Raw genomic sequence first — 12,509 nt, 5'->3', positions numbered from 1 at the left:
CCACTACACCACCGTGCCGCCCAATTACATGAAATATAAAATTATTTAAAAAATACTTTAAGTATGTAAAATTAGGTGGAAAATGAGCAGTATTCTCATCTCTGAGATTCTGAAACCACACACACCAGGTGAACCACCTCTCAGAAGCCTCTGAGCTAATTTAATGCTAACTCTCTGAGTTAACAACATTTATGCAGAACTCCCTTTTAAAAATACACAGTTTCAAACCGGCATATTTGTAGGTCGAGTAAAATGAATATCATCCTATGACAATGTATCATTAGGAGCCACTGTTTAATTCGGCACTTTTTTTGCAGGTAAATGTGAACTTATTACAGTGAAAATATAACTTAAACAGCTAATGTTAGCTATCTACCTATAACAAGTTAACACGCAAGTCACCACCAAACATTGCAGCCAAAAGTTTTGGAAAGTTATTTTTTCTACGAGATGTAAACCATAAACCCATACATATAAAAACAACTCGTTATCATTTTGAGTTGATAATTGTAAAGTTAAACGTTATTGTGTTTTTATCAGAGGTGGACAGTAACAAACATTAAGTGTACTTAAGTACACTTTTTGAGCATCTGTACTTTACTTGAGTATTATTTTTTTTTTGGAAACTTATGACTTTAACTTCACTACATTTGAAAGACAAATATCGTACTTTTCACTCCACTACATTTTTATCAAGGTCCTCATTACTCATTACTCTGAAGCAGCTTTGAAAGTGGATGTTTTTTCTTTTTTCTTTTCTTTTCTTTTCTTTTCTTTTCTAAAACGTGATGGTATTTTTGCAGGTGACACTGAGACAGCCTGTCAGTAACCACTAGGGTCATGTCACTTCCATAGACTGTATAAAATCAAATTCAATTGTTTCTCCGCAGCATTATTTGAACACGATCAGTTGATGGCAGAATGGAAGGAGGCGATTCTTCTGGAGAATGCACGCCCCCATGGCCATACCTCGAGCCCATGTTTCAGTTTCCTGAAAGGATTAAAGATTTGTTTCATTTTAAATGTTTGCTTTGTTTGCTGAAAATGAACCACATCTCAGCCGACAAAAACTCGCCATTCAACCTGTGGAAGCATATTGAGGGATGTAAACGTTTTATTCCAAGAGAAAGCTTGCAGTGAAGTTGTCTGTGCTTTTAAATCTAGCGATAATGTTGCAATAGCTATGCAGTCTGGTTAGTCAAATGACTTTCTATGGATTTGCCTACCAAGTTGCCGTAGCCTTGTCCACGGCTAACATTAACACATAGCTAGTCAACTTGGACACTGTTAGTTAGCATGCAAAAACGGAGTTACACTAATATGAATAACATTAACTTATCTGAAGTCCTTTCAGAAATATATTTTAGCATAATCTTGCCAAATAAACAAAATGTAGAAATCTTTCTTTTCTAGTAACGTTAGCTACCCAATATAATTTTGAGTTTGAAAAGTTTGCTAGCATGTCAGGTAGAGCTTCACTGACTAGCTAGCTTAATGTTAAACCACCATGATGCACATCATTTTGAAAATTCACAAAATAATCCAGTAGGTTGCTTCAGAGGCATGAGGTATTATAAGCGTTGTGGCAATAATACAACAATGCATTGACAGAAAATGTACTTTTAATACTTAAGTATTGTTAAAAGCAAGTACTTCAGTACATTAACTTAAGTAAAAAACTGACTGTACAACTTTCACTTGTATCGGAGTAACATTTGACCAGTGGGATCTGTACTTTGACTCAAGTAGTGAAGTTGGGTACTTTGTCTGCCTCTGGTTTTTATCCAGATAAACCACAGCTCACTCACCTCAGACGTTAGAAGCTAACGTTTAGACTAGTCTTGCCCGGAACAAAATGGCGATGGCATTGAAAACTAATGTTACAGTAGCAAACTACAAATAGTAGGGGGAAGTCATGGCCTAATGGTTAGAGAAACAGCTTTGGGACCAAAAGGTTGCTGGTTCGATTCCCCAGACTAGCAGGATTGACTTAAGTGCCCTTGAGCAAGGCACCTAACCCCCAACCGCTCCGTCAAGAGTGGTGGCGTACCTTGTGTCTGATTAGCCAAAGAAAAACTGATGATGTGATCATCAGTTTGGGCATTGAACCCGACCGACTGACTGACAAATAGTAAGGTATATTGTGCCAAGCAGATGAGAATCAAACTATCAAAATGCACACAGGGTGTACCCTGCCTCTCGCCCATAGTCAGCTGGGATAGGCTCCAGCTTGCCTGCGACCCTGCACAGGATAAGCAGTTACAGATAATGGATGGAGTAAATTTTTAATAAAACTATATTTGTTTTGTATGTAGTTCTCACTGAATCTTAATATTAAAATGTAAAAATTACAACTTTTGAATTAATAAATATTACAACACCCAAAAGTCTTTTTTTTCAGTATTGAAAAGAAGAAAGACATTCCTGGTCAAAAGAACCTTCATTAAAGCTATGGTCACAATACAGCTCGCGATGCTTTGCAATGGGTTATCAATGAAAATGAGGCTTTTTGGTGACAATGCATGGCGATATACAGGCGAGCTAAAAGTTGTGGCCACACAGCAGGCGAACACTTGACTGTCACACCTTCAGATGCTTGAATGGCCACACTCGCTCAGAGGATCCAGTCGCTATGGGAAACACCTGATGCTGATTTGAACGCAATCAACATGTGCATATAAGGACACAGAGGCTTTGCAAAGTATTATTATTATTATTATCACTGTCATGTTTGTTTCTAGCCATGTTTATGACTCTGCTTTCAGTTTCATTTTTGCAAATATCATTGCCTGCTAATAAACACTCTTACTGCACTTAGATCCATCAACCATTGCATACCTGACAGAATACTTGCAAAGTCTCTGTGAAAACAGCGTCTTTATATGCATGTGCTGATTGCGTTCAAATCAGCATCTGGTGTTTCCCATAATGACTGGGTACCAAGTGTGTGCACAACACGCTCAGAAAGGATCCCTGAATGTAAACACACTTTAAGTCTCGGTGAAGGTTAGGCTATGCTGAGTTTGATGAGGCTCTTGTGAGCACTGAGGACATGGATGTGAGACAAATACATCTCAAGAGGCTTAAAGAAGGTTCCGAGTGTTGGGAAATATTCTCAAACCCATTTGCGAATATTTGCTGCTTAGTTTGCCAATGAAAACATCACCACCAAATTTCAGTGCATGCACTGAAATTTTTCACTATGTTTTTGGCCACTCACAAAGCAGAGACACAACAAAAAACAATTTGCAAAACCGTGTATTGCACAATTGGTGGCGATGCTACCAATTTTTCATTGCCAAGTATTCACAAACCCATCACAAGCTGGAGACTGACCAGGGCCTACAGACATCCCAAGTCCCCCGGAAGTTCCGGGAGTCTCTTGCATATTGATAGCGGCTCCCTGATGCCCACAAATTACATACAATCTCACGGAATCTAGAGCAAGCGAGCAAGCTTCATCCCAAACCTATCAACCAGATGCAAACTTGTGTACATCAAAATAGCAGGCCCATGCAGCCTGTGGTGCGGTGGCACACTATTGAGTAGGGTAGAGTGCGGTTTGGGATGCGACCAATTTCACAATGCATATTTCCAGGTTAAGAAAAAAAAAAAAAAAAACAAGTGTACGCGCATGCACTCTGGTGGTTCATATGTGTGTGCATGCGCTTGCAATGTGGTGGCAACGGTGCGTGAGGCATGTTTTCTCCCGCCTCTGTGTGTGCTGTTTGGCCAAAGCAGTGTAGAAGAGAAGAGACGAACCGGCCGCCATCTTCCGCGCGCTTCTCCCTCTAACGATGATTCAGTCAGTCAGTTATGGGTTGGGGGGAGCTAAGTCCCCAAGTCAGGGTGTCGGCTATGAATCTGAGTGAATTGAGTGAATTCAGGTATTGTTCATCTCCAAAAGGCCACCCCAAAATCCACCAGAATCACATCAACCAAATCCAAAATTTTCTGGGGGAGTACCCCCATACCCCCTGGCAATGTATTTGTCCCAACAATACTCTGAACACCAGAGAGGTGGTGAAGAAGGCCCAGTAGAGACTCTTCTTCCTGTGATCCCTGAGGAAAACTGGGCTCTCACAGAAGTTCCTCACCAACTTCTACCAGTGCACATTACAAAGTGTTCTGAGCTATGGATGCATAGTGTGGTTCTCCAGCTGCACCTCAGAGGAGAGGAAAGCTCTGCAGCGGATCATCAGGACTGCATCTAAAATCATTGGTACCCCTCTCCAATCTCTGGAACAGATTTACTCTGCCAGGCTGAGAAACAGAGCCACAAAGATTAGGACTGACTGCACTCACCCCGGACAATGTCTTTTTGACACCCTTCCCTCTGGCAGGCTTAGGATCATGAAGTTACAAACAGCAAGACACCAAAATAGCTTCTTCCCCAGGGCTGTAAAAGCTCTTCTGGAGGCCTGATCCGAACTTGGACCCACACGCTGCACCTTACTGTGTTTGGCTACATTGAATAATTACATACTGCAATTTATACTGCTGCTTATATGCCAATATGCTGCTTTTTAAAAGCTTATGCATATTAATTATTTATTTAATTATTTTATTTTTATTTTATTGATATCCTGCTGTGATCTGAGCCCTCAAACAGTGTTTCGTTGTATAGTAATGTGCAATGACAATAAAGAATCTATCTATCTATCTATCTATCTATCTAAAAAAAGAAAACCCCAAAGGGGGGGGGGGGGGGGGGGTCCAGGGGGGACCTCCCTGAAATTAATTTTATCAGGTTGGGATGTCTGGGTGGTGGCATGGTGGTGTAGTGGTTAGCACTGTCGCCTCACAGCAAGAAGGTCCTAGGTTTGAGCCCAGCGGCCGACGAGGGCCTTTCTGTGTGGAGTTTGCATGTTCTCCCCGTGTCTGGGTGGGTTTCCTCCACAATCCAAAGACATGTAGGTTAGGTTAATTGGTGGCTCTGAATTGACCGTAGGTGTGAATGAGAGTGCGAATGGTTGTTTGTCTCTGTGTGTCAGCCCTGTGATGACCTGGTGACTTGTCCAGGGTGTACCCCATCTTTCGCCCATAGTCAGCTGGATAGGCTCCAGCTTGCCTGCAACCCTGTAGAACAGGATAAGCGGCTACAGATAATGGATGGATATGCTGCTGTGAGGGCGGCAGGGTGGTGTAGTGGTTAGCGCTGTCGCCTCACAGTAGAGGTCTGCGCGGGACCGATTTTCCCTCCCGCTCCCGCTTACTCCCGCTAGTTTGTTTCCCGCTCCTGCCCGCACCCGCAGAAATATTTAATATTTCGTCCCGCTCCCGCCCGCATATATTATGGTTTCTCCCGCTCCCGCCCCGCTAAAATCCCGTAATTTCCCCGAAACGCTCGTTGTGCTTCCGTTCTAGCCTGCCAGAGATTCCCTCACAATATGTGCACTGATTGCACAATGCATTTATAGAAAGTAAAACCAGTAAAATAAACAGCAACTGCAATTTGTTTAATGTGCATTTATTCTCACTCAAAACGCGTTTACATGATGTAGACTCAGCTTGAGTCATTTAGAAAAGCTTGGCCAACAGCCTTAAAATACAAACTGAAAAAAAAATCAGTAGCCTAATAAATGAAGGTGCTTAAATAAATTAAAAATAAGTATGGAAAAATAACGAAAATGCAGGTATAAACTATGCGGGGCTGTGTTGGCTACTAAACATGCCCATGATGAATTGAAAAGGGAATTTCAAAAGAAGTTTACATCTTTTAACAGCTTGCCTATCATTTTAATAAAACGAAAATAATTGCACCTGATATTCCCGAGGGTGTCTTGTGCTTCTACACATGCCCATGGAGGAAAAGAATGTTGTTCACCAATGTGGGCTTCAGTAGACTGCGTCGCTGCTCCAGAATGCGGCCATAGATACTGAAAGCGCGTTCCGATGGTGCGCTTGATGCTGGAACGCAAAGCACGTGACGTGCCAATTTGCTTAGAGTAGGAAATTCGTGGCAATGCTTCTTCCACCAGAGTAGAACATCTTTTGGGCCGTGTGATCCTTCGCCGTCCAGCTTGACTTTTAAATAGTCCTGTATCTCTGTGTCCAGTGGTATCTCCGAGTGGCGTGTAGTGCCTGCGTCTTCCCATTCTGCAAATTCCTGAAAAGTCACCTTTTTTGTTGGCGGTGACTCTGAATCCCCCTCGGCATCATGGATATTAAGTCCGAGGTCATCAATCAGTTCCTTCACACAGTCAGTCACAAGTTGTCTCTCATGGTCATTTATCATCTTGAGCTGGCGTAGTTTAGGGGTCAGAAATGTTGCCATTTTGTACAGCATATTAATCCCATTTAGCAGATTATTTGGTGATAGCAGGTCATCCAAACGTTTTGCGCAAGCAGATGCAATATGGTTTAGGAGGGGGTCTGCCATGGCTACTTCGCAATGATCTCTCAGCTTGACAGACCACGGCAGAACTAGGGCTGCGCTCAAGCCAGTGTTATCTGACTCCAGATCGTTAGTAGCATCTCTGAATGGTTTTAAAAATGCTACTACCGAAGCCAGAGTGTTTTTGTTTATGCCCCTTATTTTGTCGTACTGGTTTTTCTCCAACAGAATGGTTGTAATGGTATCGTACTGTTGGGAGACAGACTCCAACATATCAACGGTTGAATTCCACCTGGTCTCCACAGACTGTTTAAGCGATGAACCAAGCAGCATTTGCAGGCCAGAGTGTTTGAAATAGCTGACCAGTTTTTTCACATCATTCAGAAGCTGCGCGGCCTCGGGCACCTGTTCAACCACAGCAGTGGAGAGGGCGTGAGAAAGCATGGAGTTGAGGATATGGGCACTACAGTTAAGTCTGTTGAAACCACGTAGGGCAGCCACCATGTTCGCGCCTCTGTCAGTTACGAACACTATTTTCTTTCCCATGAGCGCACAGTCAATTCCAAAGACCCTCAGGTTTTGGAACAGTAAGGCACGAATGTTTTCGCCCGTTTTTGAAGTGTCTGCTTCAAATGGAGCAGCAAAGAGCACTCTCGACACCAGCATGTATTCAGAGTCGATGTAGTGGATGGTGGCTGATAGGAAAGATGTTTTCCGGTAATTTTCCGTCCAAATATTGGTGGTCACCGCACATCCATGTTTCTCAATGGTAGTGAGCATTTCGTCAACGAGAGCCGTTCTAACTGTTTGTGCCCTTTCGTCCAGATGTCGGGAAACTGTTGTTGGATGGGGTAGAATGTCCTTGACATTGAATCGGCCTATTGAAGCTGCTGTATCCACTAAGTGCTGCGCCATACTAATGAACCCTTTTCCTGCAATGCTGTCATATGGCCTAAGGTCAGAGGCAACAAAGTCTATGCATTTATCAATTGTTTTGCTTTTCAGAGCATTCGTTATTTCGCAGTTTCTCTGAAGTCCAGTAATGTTTGTCCTTTCATGAAGACACATGTATGTCGCTTCAGGCCAGATGTTCCTGACTTGTGCGCATCGAAAATTAGCACCTTCTTGCATGAATCACAACAGGCAAATGGTTTTTCATTTCCATTGCCATCTACAACCACCGAAAATGTTTTCCATATGTCTGACTTACCCCTAGAGGGCTTTTTGGTGTGAAAAGTACCCCTTTTCACTAGAGCACTAACGGCTTCAGCTGTAAGGGCACCCGTTTCCTCCGCCATGCTTCAGACTGAACGTGACAGTTGAACAGTCTCCATAGAAACTTGAACTTTGTGGGAAATCAGACGGGAAACAACGAGCTTGTTCTAAACCGTGGTGGCCGTTTATGAGATTAATTCAACATGTTACCATTGCGTTTTAGTCCAGTCTGTGTGGGCCTAAATAAATGAAGCAAATAACTTCACTAACTTAACGGCAGGACAGTCAATGAACGACAGACCTTTACGACAAGGCGCACGCGCAATCTCCCTTTCAGGGCATAAATTGAAAATATCTCGCAGTCGCTGTGTGCCGCGAGAGCAGATCCCTTGAGAGTTCACAGAGCAGGCGGTGTGAACTACCCCTTGTAGCTCAAACACCCGAAGTTAGCTCATCACCTAATTACTACATATCTTCCCCAGTTAAAAAAAAACACTTTTCAAATACACAGTGAATAATTTTGTGAAATGTATTTACATTGCGGGACTCCAGAGAACATGCTTATGCCCGCTCCCGCGACTACACCTCTCCATTCCCGCCCGCTCCCGCAGGAGGCTGTCAAATAATGACCCGCGCCGCATGCTTTTGCGCCGCATCCCACGGGTCCCGTGGGAGTCCCGTCCCGTTGCAGCCCTCTACCTCACAGCAAGAAGGTCCAGGTTTGAGCCCCATGGCCGGCAAGGGCCTTTCTATGTGGAGTTTGCATGTTGTCCACATGGGTTTCCTCCGGGTGCTCCGGTTTTCCCCACAGTCCAAAGACATGCAGGTTAGATTGACTGTAGGTGTGAATGTGAGTGTGAATGGTTGTCTGTGTCGATGTGTCAGCCCTGTGATGACCTGGCAACTTGTCCAGGGTGTACCCCGCCTTTTGCCCGTAGTCAGCTGGGATAGGCTCCAGCTTGCCTGCGACCCTGTAGAACAGGATAAAGCGGCTAGAGATAATGAGATGAGATGCTGCTGTGATCTGAGCCTGTATAGTAATGTGCAATAACAATAAAGAATCTATCTTCTTCTTTTGGCTGCTCCCGATTAGGGGTCGCCACAGTGGATCTTTCGTCTCCATTGCTCCCTGTCTTCAGCATCCTTCTCTACCACACCTGCTACTTTCATGTCCTTTCTCACCACATCCATGTATCTCCTCTTTGGCCTTCCTCGTTTTCGTTTGCCGGGCAGCTCCATCCTCAACATTCTCCTTCCCACATGCTCTGCATCTCTTCTCAGGATGTGCCCATACCATCTCAGTCTCATCTCTCTTAGCTTAATTCCCAAGCTCTCCACATGTGCTGTCCCTCTGATGTGCTCGTTCCTTATCCTGTCCAACCTTGTCACTCCCATCGCAAACCTTAACATCCTCAACACTGCCACCTCTGACTTTGCCTCCTGTCTCTTCGTTAAGGGTACGGTCTCCAATCCATACATCACAGCTGGTCTCACTACTGTCTTATATATCTTACCTATCACTTTTGCTGGGACTTTCCCGAAATCCTTCTCCAACTGCTCCACCCTGCCTGCACTCTCTTTCTCACCTCACTATCGCAGCCCCCATTTTCCTGCACAGTTGACCCCAGGTACTTGAATTCACCAACTTTCTTTATGTCTACTCCTTGCATCTTCCACTCTCATCCCCATTCTCATTGATGCACATGTATTCTGTTTTGCTACTGCTCACCTTCATTCCTCTTCATTCCAATGCATCCCTCCATCTCTCCAAACCCAGCTCAACCTCCTTTCTACTTTCACCACATATCACAATATCATCCGCAAACATCATGTTCCATGGTGACTCTTGCCTCACTTCGTCTGTCAAGCTATCCATCACTATGGCAAACAAAAAAGAACTCAAAGCAGATCCTTGATGGAGTCCCACCTTCACCTTGAACCATTCAGTTGTTCCAACTGCATACCTCACTGCTGTTTCACTGTTCTCATACGTCTTGCACCACTCTAATATACTTCTCATTCATTCCACTCTTTCTCATACAATACCATAACTCATCTCTCGGCACTCTATCGTATGCCTTCTCCAGGTCTACAAACACACAATGTAGCTTTCTCTGGCCTTCTCTGTACTTCTCCATTAACATTCTTAAAGCAAAAATTGCATCCGACATGCTCTTCCTTGGCATAAACCCGTACTGCTGTTCACAAATTGCTACTTCTCTTCTCAGTCTTGCCTCCAATACCCTTTCCCATAGCTTCATGGTGTGGCTCATCAATTTTATTCCTCTGTAATTACTGCAGCTCTGTACATCTCCCTTATTCTTGTATATTGGGACTAGCACACTCTCCATTCATTTGGCATTTTCTCATTCCCTAGGATCTTATTAAACAATCTCGTTAGGAACTCCACAGCTGTCTCACCCAAACATCTCCAAGCCTCAATCGGGATACCATCTGGTCCAACTGCTTTCCCAGTCTTCATTCTTTTCATGGCTGCCCTCACCTCATCCTTACTAACCAACTCTGCTTCCTGATTTGCTCTCTCCAATGAATCTGACCTTTTCTCTCTTGGATTCTCCTCATTTAATAAATCCTCAAAGTACTCTTTCCACCTTCTTAATACACTCTCTTTGTCAGCACATTTCCATTTCCATCTTTTATCACTCTTACCTGCTGTACATCCCTCGCTTCCCTGTTTCTCTGCCTAGCTAGTCTGTACAGGTCTTTCTCTCCTTCTTTGGTCTCCAGTCTTTCATACAACTCCTGGTATGCATCTGCTTTCGCCTTCGCTACCACTCTTTTTGCCTTCTGTTTCGTCTCTCTGTATAACCGCCTGCTTTCCTCGTCTCTCTGATCGTCCCAATTCTTCTTTGCTAGCCTCTTCTCTTTTATAATTTCCTGCACTTCTTTGTTCCACCACCATGTCTCCTTGTCTTCCTTCCTCCTTCCCGATGACCACCCTAGGACCTTCCTTGCTGCCTTTCTTACTAGTACAGCAGTAGTATTCCAATCTTCTGGTAGACTTCCATGACCACTCAATGCTCATCTCATTTCTTCCCTAAACTCCTTCTGATGTTCAACCTCTTTTAGTTTCCACCACTTAATCTTTAGCTCCACTATTTCACGCTTCCTCTTTTCACTTTCAAGCTCATCCTGCACACGACCACTTGATGTTGTCTAGCTACACTCTTACCTGCCATCACTTTACAGTCTCCAATCTCTTTCAGGTTACCCCTTCTGCAGAGTATGTAGTCTACCTGTGTAGATCTTCCTCCACTCTTAAACATCACCCTGTGCTGCTCTTTCTTCTCAAAGTATGTATTGACTATTGCCAAATTCATCCTCTTTGAAAATTCAACCACCATTTGCCCTTCCACATTTCTCTCTCTTACACCATATCTGCCCATCACGTCCTCATCTCCTCTGTTTCCCTTGCCAACATGTCCGTTGAAATCTGCTCCTATCAGCATGCACTCCTCCCTTGGTATACTTTCTACCACTTCATCCATCTTTTCCCAGAAAGACTCTTTCTCTTCATTCTCACATCCAACCTGTGGGGCGTACACACACACAACATTGATTACCGCTCCTTGAATCTCCAACTTCATGCCTATCACTCTATCTGACACCCTCTTCACATCAATCACAATGTTGACCAACTCTCCCCTCAAAACAATACCAACACCATTTCTCTTTCCATCGACTCCATAATAAAACAACTTGCATCCATCTCCAATGTTCTTGAACTTGCTTCCTTTCCTTGGGGTGGCACGGTGGTATAGTGGTTAGCACGGTCGCCTCGCAGCAAGAAGGTTCCGGGTTTGAACCCAGTGGCTGGCGAGGGCCTTTCTGTGTGGAGTTTGCATGGTCTGCATGGGTTTCCTCTGGTTTCTCCCTGTGAGGGAATTTTAGTGGATGAACATTCCTGTTTCTGTGTGTTGAGCTCAAGTGGCCTAGTGTACTGAGAAAGTTGTTTTTCCCATGTTGTAATTGCCTTTCTGTGGCCTTGGTGGTGATAAGCAGGGTGCCTGAGTTCTCCCTAACTACGCATCCGCCAGAGCATGCCAGGTGCACGCTTTAACAAAGCTTCATAGAAAATCTTGAGCCAATCACGTGAATACGCGAGCAGTAAGCGAATGCCTTTAGAGTATAATAGATAACAGCCACTAAAACACATCTCAGAGTGCGCATACTCTCGGCATCATCAGAAGTGGTGTCTTCTTCTCTTCTTTTTCCTTTCCTATTTTATATATTTGTTTTACAACCCCAATTCCCAAAAAGTTGGGACAAAGTACAAATTGTAAATAAAAACGGAATGCAATAATTTACAAATCTCAAAAACTGATATTTTATTCACAATAGAACATAGACAACATATCAAATGTCGAAAGTGAGACATTTTGAAATTTCATGCCAAATATTGGCTCATTTGAAATTTCATGACAGTAACACATCTCAAAAAAGTTGGGATAGGGGCAATAAGAGGCTGGAAAAGTTCAAGGTACAAAAAAGGAACAGCTGGAGGACCAAATTGCAACTCATTAGGTCAATTGGCAATAGGTCATTAACATGACTGGGTATAAAAAGAGCATCTTGGAGTGGCAGCGGCTCTCAGAAGTAAAGATGGGAAGAGGATCACCAATCCCCCTAATTCTGCGCCGACAAATAGTGGAGCAATATCAGAAAGTAGTTCGACAGTGTAAAATTGCAAAGGGTTTGAACATATCATCTACAGTGCATAATATCATCAAAAGATTCAGAGAATCTGGAAGAATCTCTGTGCGTAAGGGTCAAGGCCGGAAAACCATACTGGGTGCCCGTGATCTTCGGGCCCTTAGACGGCACTGCATCACATACAGGCATGCTTCTGTATTGGAAATCACAAAATGGGCTCAGGAATATTTCCAGAGAACATTATCTGTGAACACAATTCACCATGCCATCCGCTGTTGCCAGC

The sequence above is a fragment of the Neoarius graeffei genome, chromosome 4 (assembly GCF_027579695.1).
Source record: "Neoarius graeffei isolate fNeoGra1 chromosome 4, fNeoGra1.pri, whole genome shotgun sequence".
In the NCBI taxonomy this organism is placed as follows: domain Eukaryota; kingdom Metazoa; phylum Chordata; class Actinopteri; order Siluriformes; family Ariidae; genus Neoarius; species Neoarius graeffei.
This window is presented reverse-complemented; position numbering follows the sequence as displayed.